Genomic DNA, 14,796 nt, shown 5'->3' with positions numbered 1-14,796 from the left:
TGCGATCTCCGCTGACTGCAACCTCGGCCTCCCTGGTTCAAGCAATTCTCCGACCTCAGCACCCCCAGTAGCTAGGATTACAGGCGCGCGCCACCACGCCCGGCTATTTTTTGTGTTTTTAGTAGAGACAGGGTTTCACATTGTTGGCCAGGCTGGTCTTGAACTCCAGACCTCAGATGATCCACCCACCTCGGTCTCCCAAAGTGCTGGGATTACAGGCGTGAGCCACCGCGCCTGGCCATATAATGTTGTTATTGAATGCACAAAATGATCAGGGAAGACTTCATGAAGGAGGTGAAACAATATAGATCTTAAAAGGATGAGCGGTTTGGAGAGGACAGGCACAGAACCAGCAAAGGGGTGGAGACGGCGCTGGAGTTTTTTTTGTGTGGTTTTTTTTTTTGCCGCAGGCGCCTTGGCCGCCGCCACGCGGGAGCGCCCCCTTCCGGGAGCCAGCTCCCCCGGGCTCTTCTCGGGCTTCGGGCGAGCGCAGTGCCAGCGGTACGCAGGCGCTGGGAGCCTACGAGGGCTCGCAGGGGCTGGAGAGGCGCGCATGCGTGCACCTCATTGGAGGCGGTAGCTTTTTCGGCGTCGAGACTGGAGGCAGAGTGCTAAACTGTGTGGGGCGCGAATGGGATCCGGCTGTTAGTCGGGTAGGCATAGGTAGGACCGCTGCCCTGTGGGGAGTACGGGGTTGGAAGGCGGAGGCCCGTATCGTGGGGGTCCTGAGCCCTTCCTGCGAGATCCGGGCCGACTATTGTATCTGTGTCGCAGCGGCTCCGCACAAAATGGCGGCGGGCAGACGGCGGGGGCGGGAGGAGGTTGGAGGACCCCCGGGATGGGAAGGGAAGCTGTGCTGTGCTGCCCTGCTCCGTCGTTTGTTCACCTCGCTACCCGGGAGCGCCCGTCCGGGCACCCGTGTAGGACCCTGCCTCGAGAAGAGCTGCCTGACGCCGTTGCACTGGGCCGAGGATCTTGAAGAGCCTTTTGGCGAGGCCGAGGCGGCCCCTTCCCCAGCCGCGCAGGGCCTGCCGAGGCTGCGCCGGGCCTGACAGCCGAGGAAGCGGTGGTGAGGGAGCGCCGAGAAGGGAGGAAGCGTTCCCGTCGGGCCCGAAGAGGCGGTGGAGTTTGAGCCGAGCCCCCTCTGGCCAGCGACATTGTGCAAGAAGCGTGGAGAGAAGAGCGTGTTTGTGTTTGGAGCTGGGGAGGGGGCGTCGGGATGAGGGAGGGAATGTTAGGATCCAGCGGCTTTTGCGGGCCGGCGTTCTGTGCTGCGTAGTGCAGGTATGAAAGCAAAGAAAATGTCACCTCTGTGTGGGAGACTGAGGACTCATAAATGGTTGTGATACCTAACAGCATTTCCAAATTTCTCAGAGGAATTGTGAAAACAACGTCAGTGAATTGTTTTCGTGTGATTCTTTGCTTGGGCCCCGTTCTCTTAAAGGGAGGGGGAATGTGTATATCACAGACTGGAATCCTTGAGAACCTTTGAAATAGATCTTTTGTTGTTTGAGGTAATTGGTAATGAGGGATACTTCAGTATTACAAAATCATTAATTGAGCTAGACAGTGAAGGCTACCAGAAGCTAATTTTTCTTAATCTTAAAATTTGCCCTTAGGCGAAGTTTGGGGCGAGGACCAGGAATTGTAGTAGTCTAAAGGAGTCCCGATGAAAAACTTGTCACCAGGATCCAGCGACTTATGTTAAACTACTTTTTCCAACGAGCTTTGGAATTGTGCATACAAAATTTTCTGCGTTTTTCCCTCATTTGTTATAAAGGATTATTTTTTCAGGGATGTTGTGCTTGCTGGTTCAGATTTACAATTAAAAATTGATAACCTGGAAAAAAGGATTGACCAAAAAAAGGTGAAGTTAAGGAAGTTTTCGCAGAAAAACATGTTGATGACATTACTTCAGATAACTAAATTTTGTTAATGATTAGACATTCGAGACTTAGTGGACTTACAGTTGCTATCTTTTCAAAAAATTTATTTGACAGCATTTTGTGTTTTATTTTGTACTCCATATTCTGTAATATGTATTTTTAAATAATTAGAGGGCATTCCAGCATGTTAATACACTGAAATATGCTGGGCCATTCCTTCCTTGGGAGTTTATTTGTCTTGGAAGCAAGAAAGGGTAAATATAACAGCTGGAAGAAATCACAAAATCTAATTCGTTTTTATTAACAAGTTTTCATAATATGTTTATGGTCACATACTTATTGTATATTGGTTGTATTTGTTTTGTATTTGCATTTTTTTTTGCATTTTGTTTCGGAGGGTGTGTACGGCAGTTACTCTAGTTTAAAAAGGTTTAGGTACTCTAGTTTAAAGTCGTCACTGTACTTGAAGACTATCTTACGGTTTTTCTTGGGTGCTCTTAAGTAGGTGATCTCTGGAAATTTTGTTCTTAGGTAGTGAAAGAAAATGAGACAAGTTGTTTAGTGGAAAGAGAATAGGCTTTGCAATCAGAAGATCTGGAATCAGATCTCTTCCTCAGTATGTGTGAGACTTTGGTAAATTATTTTAGTCTTTCTGAGCTTTTGTTTCCTTATCTCTAAAATGGTGACATTATTACTTCCTGCTTGGGATTTTTGTGAGTGACTGTTAAGTGAGACAGTGTATAGAAAACTCCTATTCCTTGGCAGATACTAGGTGCTTAATGTTAGCTGTTACTTTTATTTCAAAATTTAAGTGCTTAGGCAGCATCATTTGATAGAAAATTATTATCTGTGGGTATTCTAATTAAACGGCTTAAAAGGATTTAGAGTAATATAATTTTGGAGTTGAAAGGCAATCTAATCTAACTTTTATTAAAATGTTTTGTGCTTCTATAAACTTTTTACATGTCTCTCTTGTAGAACTTACCAATATATATTGTAACTATTTATATGATTGTAACGTTAGTCTTTGTATCTTTCCCAGTGCCTGGTATGTATTAGATGCTAAGATGTTGAGTGAGTGAACTCAGCTGATAGTCACTAGAGCCTGGACTCTGAATCATGCTCTTTCCATTGTGCCTTAATGTATACTGTTTAAGGTTTGGACTAAATTTGTCCAAATCCTTAATAAAATGCCTTATATACTTAGAAACAGTACTTCCAGTATTGGTACCCAGTAACACAGTTTGGGCTGTTTAGCAAGGAAACAGGCGCTGATGAATGTTGCAATGTAGTGGTTTTAGAGACTCTCCAAATTGAAAGTAATTATGTTTGTGGCTAAAACTAATAAGCCCTCATGTGTATCCAGTTTATCTACTCTTCACTGCTTTAACTTTATTTAGTCTTTTGAAATTTGTGATGGAAAATTAAAAGGGAAGGAAAATAAGTATATAGAAGATGAGAATAATGGAAAGGAAGAAGAGTGAGGAAAAGGTGAGATGTAGAAATAAAACACACAACTATAATAATGGGGGTAAGGGCTGGGTGCGGTGGCTCATGCCTGTAATCCCAGCACTTTGGGAGGCAAGGTGAGCGGATCACGAGGTCAGAAGATCTAGACCGTCCTGGCTAACATGGTGAAATCCCATATCTACTAAAAATAGAAAAAAAAAGCTGGGCATGGTGGCGGGTGCCTGTAGTCCCAGCATCTGGGGAGGCTGAGGGCATGAACCCAGGAGGCAGAGGTTGCAGTGAGCCGAGATTGTGCCCCTGCACTCCAGCCTGGGTGACACAGCCAGACTCTGTCCAAAACAAAACAAAACAAAAAAACTCCGGTGAGGGTCAATAATAATAAGGGTTTTAAATTGAAAAGAAAGTCCAGGAAACAGAAGTAGGTTTAATGTACATATGTTTTCTTGCTTTGTTTTGTTTTTGAGACAGGATCTCACTCTATCTCGAAGGCCACCATGACTCACTGCAGCCTCTACCTCCTGGGTGCAAGCGATGTTCCTGCCTCAGTCTCCTGAGTAGTTGGGACAACAGGCACACGTCACCACGCTTGGCTAATCTTTTAAAAAAAAAAATTGTAGAGACAAGGTCTTGCTGTATTGCCCAGGCTGGTCTTGAACTCCTGGACTCAAACCATCCTCCCACCTTGGCTTCCTAAATTGCTGGGATTACAGGTGTGAGCCATTGCGCCTAGCCTGTTTCCTTAATGGTTACCCTGAGAAACATATATTTTGGATTTTTTTTTTACTCTTTTGAACCAAAATATGTTTATCGTTCATATCAAGTTTTAAAAAAATTTCTTATCTTATTTCCACAGTCTTTATTTATTAAGCTTTTAGCTAATTTGCCGGTTGTCTCTGCTGAGTATGAGTTGCCAACTTTTAAATATTTTTACCGAAAAAAACCCAAAAACTATTTTACTATGGAAAATTTTAAACATATGCAAAAGTAAAGAGAATGATACTAATTCATTCATGTGCCTATCCAGTTTCAGTTATCTAGCTAATGGTCAGTCTTGTTTCATCTCTACTTGCTTATTTTTAAACAAATCCTTCTATCAGTTCAGTATATAGTTCAGAATTTTCTCTAGAGTGTTTAGGAAAAAACATGCGTGTTACACCTAAAACAATAACAGTTACTATGAGTAATTAATTTTGATATCAGATATTCAGACAGATACCAGATTTCCCCAGTTATCTCACTACCTCCCACCCCCATGCATATGTGGTAAAGGTTGTTGGAGTAAGGATCCAACTAATGTTCATAATTGGTTACGATTGATAACTCTCAAGTCTATAAACTCCTCACCTACCTTTTCTTACAGTTTACTTGTTGAAGAAAAACTTTGCTTTTTATACATTATTAGATAATCCTTTGCTTCATCAGCATCTGAATTCATGAATTTTGATGTGGCTTTAAAAATTTACTTGATAAGGCTGGGCATGGTGGCTCATGCCTGTAATTCCAGCACTTCGGGAGGCCGAGGCAGGCGGATCACCTGAGGTCAGGAGTTTAAGACCAGCCTGACCAACATGGAGAAACCCCATCTCTACTAAAAATACAAAATTAGCTGTGGTGGTGGCGCATGCCTGTAATCCCAGCTACTCTGGAGGCTAAGGTAGGAGAATTGCTTGAACACAGGAGACGGAGGTTGCAGTGAGCCGAGATTGCTCCATTGTACTCCAGCCTGGGCAACAAGAGCGAAATTCCGTCACAAAAAAAAAAGTACTTGATAAACAAATTTCTAGATCTCAGTATAGGAAATAATGAAAGAAAGGTGAACATAAGCAATTAACTCCTGTTTCTAATTTTCAAAAATTACTCGTCTTACTAAAGGGAAGAAACACCTATTTTCTTAAGTAAAGCATTTTGTTTACTGTTTAGCATTTTTTGAGCACCTCGTTGCATGTCAGGATTTACAATTTTAATTAATCTTCACAGCAGCATTCCGAATGGGTACTGTTGTTTCATTTTCACAGGATGAAACAGGCTTGGATTAACCAGCTTGCTCTGGGTAACATTGTTAGCAAGCAGCAGGACCAGAGTTATTTCACAGGATGAAGCAGGCTTGGATTAACCAACTTGCTCAGGGTAACGTTGTTAGCAAGCAGCAGGACCAGAGTTAAAACACTGAATGTAGGGTCTAAGTTCTTAAACACTATGCTGTACTACCTCTCTAAAGCTGAATTAATAGTGTTAAATTTTACTTATGGGAGTTAACTAATTTTGCATGAAGTCATTCACTGGCACCCTTCCTAGCAGGGTGGGTATCTTCAGATCAGTGGACATTTCCCCAAAGATTAGATTATTATGGATTGCATAATAGGCTGACTAACAGTCAATAGTTAGGAAGTGAACATGATGTAGACAAGAAGGGCCAAATCCAAAAATGTGTTTAAGGCTGATGCTCTTTATTATACTGCAAGTTTTCTGCCTCTTGCCATATTGCTTATAGTTTTTTCTTTTTTTTGCTTTGTATACAATAAGATAACATAGTCCAATGTTAGACATGAAATATTGGGTCATTCACTATATTTGAATGAATTTAAGTGCCAGGTGACAGGAGAGTTCCCTGTCTCCTCCATATATGTTTTTTTCCTGAAAAGTTTGACATTAAGTTGCATATATTGTGGTCCTTTATCCCTAAATACTTTAGCGTGTATTTCCTAAAAATATTTTCTTTCATAGTCATCATAGTTACTAACTTCAGTAAATTTCACATTTATAAAATCTTTTTTTTAAATTTTTTTGAGTCAGTGTCTGGCTCTGTCACCCAGGCTGGAGTCCAGTGGGTGATCTCGGCTCACTGCGGTCTCTGCCTTCTGGGCTCAAGCGATCCTCCCAAGTGGCTGGGAGTACTGGCTCAGGCGCGCACCGTCATGCCTGACTACTTTCTATTTTTTTGTAGAGATGGGGTTTCGCCATGTTGCTCAGACTGGTCTCGAACTCCTGAGCTTAAGCCTTCCACCTGTCTGGGCCTCCCAAAGTAGTAAGATTACATGTGTGAGTCACGGCATAGCCTATAAAATTAATCAATCTACTGTTTGTATTCTGGTTTTTGTCAATTGACCCAATAATGTTTTTTATAGCAGTTTTTCTTCCCCTTCCAGTACAGGACTAAACTAAGATCAGATGTTGCATTTAGTTATGTCTTTTTAATCTTCTTTAATCTGGAACATTTCCGTAGTGTGCCTTTATCTTTTGTGAAGTTGACATTTTTGAAGAATACAATCTGCTTTGCTTTTCTCTTTAATAGAGCATTTCTCATTTTGGATTTATCTGATGTTTCCTCTTAATTAGATGTAGATTATATGTCCCTGGGCAGAAAAATCACATAACTAATGCTATGTCCCCAGGATATCAGATCTGGAGATTCACCGTTTCTATTTGCCCTTCATGCATGATACTGTGTGTGAGCATATGTTTTGGTTAAAGTGCTTGTTTCCCCCCACTCTCCCTGGAATCAATCTGTGGAGAGACATTTTAAGACCATGCAAATATCCTACTCATCAGAATTTACCTCTGTAATACCCACTCATGATTCTTACCCGAACCATTCTTTACTATGGTGATTGCAAAATGATTTTCTACTTCCATTGTTATTCTACATTTACTAGTAGGTACTCAGCACTCTATAAGAGCTTCCCTTCTTCCCATTGATTAATTTATTGCTATGTGTTTATGGACTCCTGTTTTTTCCAGTGTTCGATAATTTATTGCGATTCAGTTCTTTCTTGCTTTCTCCCATTTCCTATTTGTATTTCTTGTCTTCCACAATGAAAGCCCTAAGTTCCTAGCACCATCAAAACATTTACTTACTTGCTCAAATCTATGATGTGTCTAAAGTAGTTTCAGAATTGCTTCATCCATGCCACTACAAAAAATAAAATTACTAAAAAGAGTGAAAATTTCTTCTTCTTCTCTTTCCCTTAGCTCCATCAAAACTGAGGTACATAAATCATTTCTTTTATTTATTTATTTTCCTGGGGGGCTGTAACACTCAGGGGGTGTGGCCTCCTGTGAGGTACATAAATTGAATAGCGGTTTTTAAGTTTTTGGATTATTTTCTTTTTCCCCTACAATGTATTGTGGTATGCATTTGAAATATGATTGGATTGGTTTGCTTTCAGTGTTAGATATTTTTCTCTATCCTTACTGATTTTTAAAATATATGTAAATTGTTAACATGTTTCCAAAGGTTAAAACTGTACAGTAAAATGCTCCGTGAAATAACATTACCATATCCCTTCAATCCTTTCTATCCATTACCCCTTATAGATTACCAACTTCACCGTTTTCTGTATTATCTTTCCTTTGTTTCTTTATGCTAACCATAAACAGGTATATGTATGTTTTCCTATTTTCCTTTTTTGTTTAACACAAAAGGTGGCATACTGTATGCTCATTTGTACTTGTAAAGACTTTAAGGCTTATGATTTTTAATGCATTTAGTCAGTTTAGGTTTTCTTTTTTTTTTTTTTTTTTTTTGAGATGGAGTCTCATGTTCACCCAGGCTGGAGTGCAGTGGTGCGACCTCAGCTCACTGCAACCTCCTCCTCCCAGGTGCAAGTGGATTCTCCTGCCTCAGCCTCCTGAGTGGCTGGGATTACAGGTGCCTGCCACCACACCCAGCTAATTTTTATATTTTTAGTAGAGACAAGGTTTCTCCATGTTGGTCAGGCTGGTCTTGAACTCCTGACCTGGTGATCCGCCCGCCTCAGCCTCCCAAAGTGCTGGGATTACAGGCATGAGCCACCGCGCCCGGCCAGTTAAGGTATATTTAATTGAAGATTTTAGAACCCATTTTAGGTAAATGGAAACATTTTTTGGCCCATGTGACTCCATGAAGAAAAGCGAATAACCAAATGGCAGAGAGGGCAAGGATGCAGTTAGGCTTCAGAAACAATTGGGGACTGGATATTGAATACCTTCGTTATTGTCTTTGCTTCTTGGTCTTGCTGACCTCTGTTCCAGTGGCTTTTTTTGTTGTTGTTTTATGGTGCGGTTTCTCGGTAAAGCAGTAAATAGGGCTGTTAACAGCATTTGAATTTTAGAAACATCTACCACTTTTCTCATTTCTAGTTTAACAAAAAATCCTAGGGAAGATTTGTTTGTTCCAGCTTGGATAAGGTGGTTTCTCTTGGGCTAACGTGTTAGACCTTACTAGGAGTGTTTAGAGCAAGGCCACCAGTGCACATGTCCAGGGGAGCATCATTTACAATAAATACAATGTTGTGCTCTAGAGGCCCGTTTATGTATGCAGTGCACATGCTTTTAGGAAATAAAAAGGTATATCTTACAATAGCCCATTTATCAAAAAATCATTTTCCTGAAATTGATAACAATATTAAATCGTTGCTATATGGGGTTAATGCCTGGTTCTCATGGAGATCTCTTCTTAACATTGTGCATTAGCAATTTTCCATTTTTTTCCGAATCTGAAATCATGGTGTTTATCAATCCTTGCAGTTAGTAATGAAATTTGATGTTGCCCTTCATGATGCCAAATAACGTTTCTAATTTTCTGCTTATTTTTGCTTCCTATTTCGTTGACTGTTTCTTTGAAGGCACCACATTTTGGCATTTTAACATTAAACATGGTACTCTCTGTCAACACTTGGACACCCTCAGAATTGTTACTTGCATATGTTTTGTGAGACAAGAGAGGACAAAAACTAATAGTAAAGAAGTTGGCTGAATGGCTTTATCTGCGTGGTAGGAGAGATTGGCAGATTGAGTACCAGGAAAGCACAGAGTGACATGTTAGTTTTTATAGCTGAATAAACAATCAGCCTCTTGTATTAACTAGCCATTATAATAACTGCATTCTTAAGTACCAAAGTGAATTTATATACTCTGAGACAAATAGTGCTCAAACAAAGCAGTACCAAATGAGGTATATGTTTGTATGTCTAGAAAAATAATGTTAGTGGTAGTTTTCCTTTTGTGGGAAGATTATAGAATACTTTTTATTCTTTCCTGCATGTTACAGGGTAGTTTTTCTTTTTTGGGGGCGGATTATGAACCTGTTTTGCTTTTTTATGATTAGAAAGAAAGTTATAAAGTAAATTTATACTTAATGTATCTGGTATATGGAAAGAACACCAATGGGAGATGTTGTAATCTTATTACTTCCTAGCTATGTTTTACTTAATGTGTAAACTGGAATTCCTTTGCTCTTAAGGTCATTGTGAAGCTCAGACGAGATAATATTTAAAGTGCTTTGTAAACTATAAAGTAGTGTAAGTCCAAGTATAGGGTTTGATATAAATCTTTTCCTTGTAAGTCTAATGGGGCCATTATCTGATGGATTGATTTTTGATGATGGCTTTGGATAAAGTACCCATATCTGTAAAGAAAATTAAGGACTCCCTTCCTTCTGAAAGACTGCATCAAAATAATAGGCAGTTCTTAATTGTCCATGGTATTGGAGATTTCAGAAATACCTCACAGGATCTAATAGCGCTTTTTAATTCGTCAAGCTGTTCTGTCATGGCTTCCTCAGGAACCCAGTTTCTACTATGTGTTTCTGAAAGAATTTTTATGGTTGACATTATATTGAATATTTCTTGTTTTACAGTGGCATGTTTTTGTTCTTAAAAGGACACAAATGAGAGTTATTAGTTATTTGTTAAAACAGTTCAGAGGTTGAGAATATTTTGTCACTATTCAGTTTTTGAAAAATATTAAATTTAGAAAAATAAAATGTCATTTGAAAAGAGCAAATAGCATAGTTCTAATTTTGTACAATGTTGGATATACCACACCCGCCCATCATGCATGCATGAACGTACACTAAAGTAGATGAAACTATACCAGAGTATTAATTTACTCTGGGTGATGGTTTTATTGGTAAGGATTTTGTTTGCAGGTTGTTACTGTTTTCTGTTACAAACACACGTTACTTACATAACTAGGAATAAAACATTTATTTTAAAGAGTTAATACTATTTAATTGCAGTTTTTTCCCCAACGAGTTAATAGTTAAGAACCCTGATCTCAACTCTCGTTTTTGCAGGTTATTTATTTCATAAGAAAACTATCCATAAATCTTCCGATGAACAAACCTCTTTATGACCAGAGCTCCTGGGGTTAAAGGAGAAAGGTTTTATAATGACTGTCTTAATTTGTTTGGTGGTTTTCCAGGTATTAATGCCAAATTTGCCTTTGGTTTCTGTTTCTTATCACATTGTTTTCAGGTTACATCATTATCTTAAAAAGGCAGAGGGTTTATTTTCTTCGTTGTGATATAACCTAATTCTTAGAGGTTTCTTACCAAGATCACTTTGCTTGTTTTGCTTTATTTTACTTTCTAAATTTTACAAATTAATTTTTTCCACCAAAAGGTAGAATGAAACAAAGATAGCAAAATATCAAACTGTTTAGTAATAGCTAAAAAGTCAAGTGGGAAGGAAGGGTGAAGGGTATAGGGTATAATTTAAATGATTTTAGACTTAAATCTGAATTTATTATTTATACATTGCTTGTTAATCAGCTTTTTAGCTGATTTGGCTTTGTCAGACCTTGATGTGATGATGTTAGATTGAGAAGAATGATGTCATCTTCACTAACTCATGTTCGTTGTTTTTTACTCGTCCCATTTTTTTCGTTTTGTTAAAAATGTCATACTGGCCGGGCATGGTGGCTCACGTCTGAAATCCCAGCACTTTAGGAGGCCTAGGCGGGTGAATCACATGAGGTCAGGAGTTCAAGACCAGCCTGGCCAACGTGGTGAAACCCTGTCTCTACTAAAAATACAAAAAGCCGGGCATGGTGTCGGACGCCTGTAATCTCAGCAATTCGGGAGGCTGAAGCAGGAGAATTGCTTGAACCCAGGAGGTGGAGGTTGCAGTGAGCTGAGGTTGTGTCATTGCACTCCAGCCTGGGTAACAGTGAGGCTCCGTATCAAAAAAAAGAAAAAAAAAAGTCATACCTAATATTTAGGACTTAAACTTTTTATTTTGGAAATCTTCAGAAATGTGAAAAAAGCGCAGATAAATTCTTAGGGACTCATTACTCAGCTTCCACAGCCAGTATTTTTACGTGTCTTACTTCATCAAACTCCCTTCATCTACCACCACGACCGCCCCCTGCCCCACTACACATGTTCGCTCTTTCCCTCACCCCTGCCCAGATTATTTTAAAGAAAATCTCAGACACATTATTTTACTCATTAAGCACTTGACCTGTAACTTCTGCCCCTTTTTGCCAGTGCCTCTGTGAATCTGCATAGATAACTGTAGATTTAAAGTTTGTAATAGCCAAAGAAAAGGCATTAGGATGATGATGGTGGTGAGAGGAAAAAGAAAAGTACATATGAGAAGTATTGACAGGAATACATTGAATTTTATGTTTAGAAATGGAGTTATTTTATTTTATTTTTTTTATATCTTGGTAATTTGGTAAGAGAATTGGTATAGAGAGAGCAGAGGATTGAAAAAGCCACTAAAAACAGTAGCTGACATATGGCATAAGGGATGTTGGTTCCTAACACTTTTTTTCTGTCTTCATAGCTGACTTTTATCAAATAGTCCTGAGGGTGCAAAGATTCTAATGTTTTATCTGAAGCTATTTTTTTCTTGTCTTGAATGTTATGCCTTTGTCAGAAAAACGTATTAATAAGTTATAATTTACTTATTATCATTTCCAGTACAACTGTCTTATAGTATTTTATCCAGAGACTTTAGGATACTCCAAATTTTTGAAAATTTGGTAAACACATGTTTAGTGTAAGACATTATTTGAAATCTCATTTCTACTAGTTTCCTCAAATGTAGAAGATGCCATGCTACAAAACTCAATTCAAGCATTTCTGTCTTCCAGAAATCCTTTTCTGATACTTCAGCCTTGTTATAATACTGACAAACCTTACTGCAATTTGTTTTTTTCTGTTAGATTGTTAGCAGTTTGGTTGTAGGAATGTAACTGTATTTTATTTGGCTTTAAAACTAGGAAGTAGCCTGGTTACTGTCATGTTAGGCTCTCAGAAGATATTTAATACATTGAGTGAATGATTCTGAACTTACTCCTTTCCACTAAAATCAAAAAGGGGAAAAAGAAGGGTCTATTAGGATGTATCTCCTCACCCCATCCCACAGTGGCATGCAGGATTTAGATGGACACTTGTAAGAAGGAAATGGGTGACCCACTGTCATTCCCTATTAAATGTTCTTGCCTGCCAGTAAGTAAAACAGAAACAACAAAAAATCAGTGTTTAGCAAAGTTGAGATGTACGGAAGTGATGATCCAGTAGAAAGTGATTAGGCATGTAGCGGTGTAGGAAAGCCGGTAGCTGAAAATTAAATGGAATAGAAGAGAGATTAGATTGTCTCCTAACCATGTAAATTGAGGCCTTAAAAATGTAGATTCTGACACCCCTAAATAGAATTTCTTAACCTTTTGGGAGTCATAGACCTTTTTGACAAATGGATGACAGACTCTTATAGTTTGAGTTTGAATTTACTGCTTTATGCTCCCCTCTGCCCACCAAAAAAATCTCAGATATTTTCCTGTTGCATCACACCATCTCCTGTTAAAATTAATAGCTTGCCCTCTATTTCTAGTGTCCAAATTCTGAAATTCTCTCCAACCTAGAAGAATTTTCCTGTCTTGTCTGTATGGATTCTGATTCTGGTCATTAAAAGCCTTTACTTAGTAGTGTCCCCTTTTCTGAGGGAGATACATTCTAAAACCTCCCAGTGGATGCTGAAAATACGGATGTACTATAGTTTATTTGACCAGTTTCCAATCTCTCTACAAACTTTTATAATTGCAGAAGCATGAAAAGGGAAGTTTTCAAGAGATTTTTAACTATATATTTTATCATTTTGTTTACTCTAATTTTATGAGATACTAGCTCCATCTTAAAAAGTAGAATGTTAGCTATATGAAGGAGAGATCTGTTCTGGCTTTAATATCTTTGGTCCTTCCTTACCTAGAACAATGATGTCAATAATTATTTTGTATGAATAAAAGCTGAATTTGAACTTACTCTCTAGATTTATTGCTAAGAAAAACTTTCTCAAAATTTCTTGGGAGTACTTAGTATTTAAAAAAATATCCTGAATGGCCTGATACTTAATCTTGGAATTTTATTCCCTTGAATTGATTGAGAAAGACATAAAAGTTAAGTGACAAAGTAAAGAAAAGTGCTGTTGGTGGAGCACCTAAGTTAAATTTGAAAAAATAAGACTTCAGAATTATGTAATTGCAAAAGGAAACTTTATAATACTTTATAAATAGAAAGCTTGCAGTATAACAAGCATCCTTTTAGTTAAAACATTTTATTTGGAGTGGATATGAAAGATGGAAGACAAACTTTGCTAAATGATTAAAAATGTACCTAACACTTTTAATTAAAAGTGAAAATTGTGCAAGTGAAATATGAGTATACACCACGGCTTTACTTTCTGAAGTTAGTTACCCGTAGTCAACCACCATCCAAAAATAGGTGATTATAGTATGAGAATGGTGTTTTGAGAACAACCACATTCATATAACTTTTATTATGGTATATTTTAATTGTTTTTTATTGTTAATCTCTTACTGTAGCTGATTTATAAACATTATCACAGGTATGTATGTACAGGAAAAAACGCAGTATACATAGGATTTAGTACCATCTATGGTTTCAGGCATCCATTGGGGATTTTGGAATGCTTTCACCTCAGAGAAGGGTGACCATTACACTCCTTAAATTTCATTCACAAAGAAGAGGCAACATAATACTTACTTTTTTAACCATTGAAGATATGTTATTTGGCATGTTGGTCATAGGCAGATTTTTTATTTATATAAATTTTTTGAGACAGGCTCTTGCTTGGCCACCTAGGCTGGAGTACAGTGGTGGAAACAGCTCACTGCAGCCTTGACATCCTGGGCTCAAGCAGTCCTCCCGCCTCAGCCTCCTGAGTAGCTAGTTTTAAAAAGCCAACATGCTTGGTTTTTTCATTTTTGTAGAGATAAGGTCTCACCATGTTGCCCAAGCTGGCCTAGAACTCCTGGGCTCAAAGCAGTCCACCTGCCTTGGCCTTCCAAAGTGTTGGAATTACAGATGTGAACCACCTGTATTTTTAAAAATGTCTTTATTACTTCTTACCGATGCCCAACATTGTGTGTCATGCTTTAATTTAAGAATCATGTGATTTTAGTAGGAATTCTAATAAAGTTGGACAAATGTATGGTAAAGTAATTGATCATAATTCTTTTTTTTTTTTTCTTTTTTTTGAGACAGGGTCTTGCGCTGTCACCCAGCGGTGGTACAATCATGGCTCACTGCAGCCTCAACCACCCGGGCTCAGGTGATCTCCTGCCTCAGCCTCCTGAGTAGCTGGAACCATAGGGATGCCCCACCACTTTACTAATTTTTGTTAATTTTTTTATAGAGGTGAAGTCTCTATGTTGC

At 38.6% G+C, this 14,796-nt stretch overlaps 1 protein-coding gene across 26 annotated transcripts in view; it reads left to right on the top strand.

Annotated features, from left to right (window-relative positions):
- ZNF638 (zinc finger protein 638) overlaps positions 1-14,796 on the top strand; it is a 162,218-nt gene that overhangs the window by 62,121 nt on the left and 85,301 nt on the right. For 10 of the 26 annotated variants that reach the window (XR_012422210.1, XM_074011570.1, XM_074011568.1 and 7 more), the window contains exon 1: positions 567-663. The exons of 9 other annotated variants lie outside the window; for them this stretch is intronic. The gene's annotated coding sequence lies outside the window, so the exon portion shown is untranslated. Of the gene's footprint in view, positions 1-566; positions 664-14,796 lie in introns of those variants that run through there. 7 more of the 26 variants (XM_074011569.1, XM_074011563.1, XM_065526975.1 and 4 more) reach the window with 1 other exon arrangement.

This window comes from Macaca fascicularis, chromosome 13 (genome assembly GCF_037993035.2).
Source record: "Macaca fascicularis isolate 582-1 chromosome 13, T2T-MFA8v1.1".
NCBI classification, from domain to species: Eukaryota; Metazoa; Chordata; class Mammalia; order Primates; family Cercopithecidae; genus Macaca; species Macaca fascicularis.
Note: the sequence above shows the minus strand (reverse complement) of the source record. Positions and strands in the feature narration are given on the sequence as shown.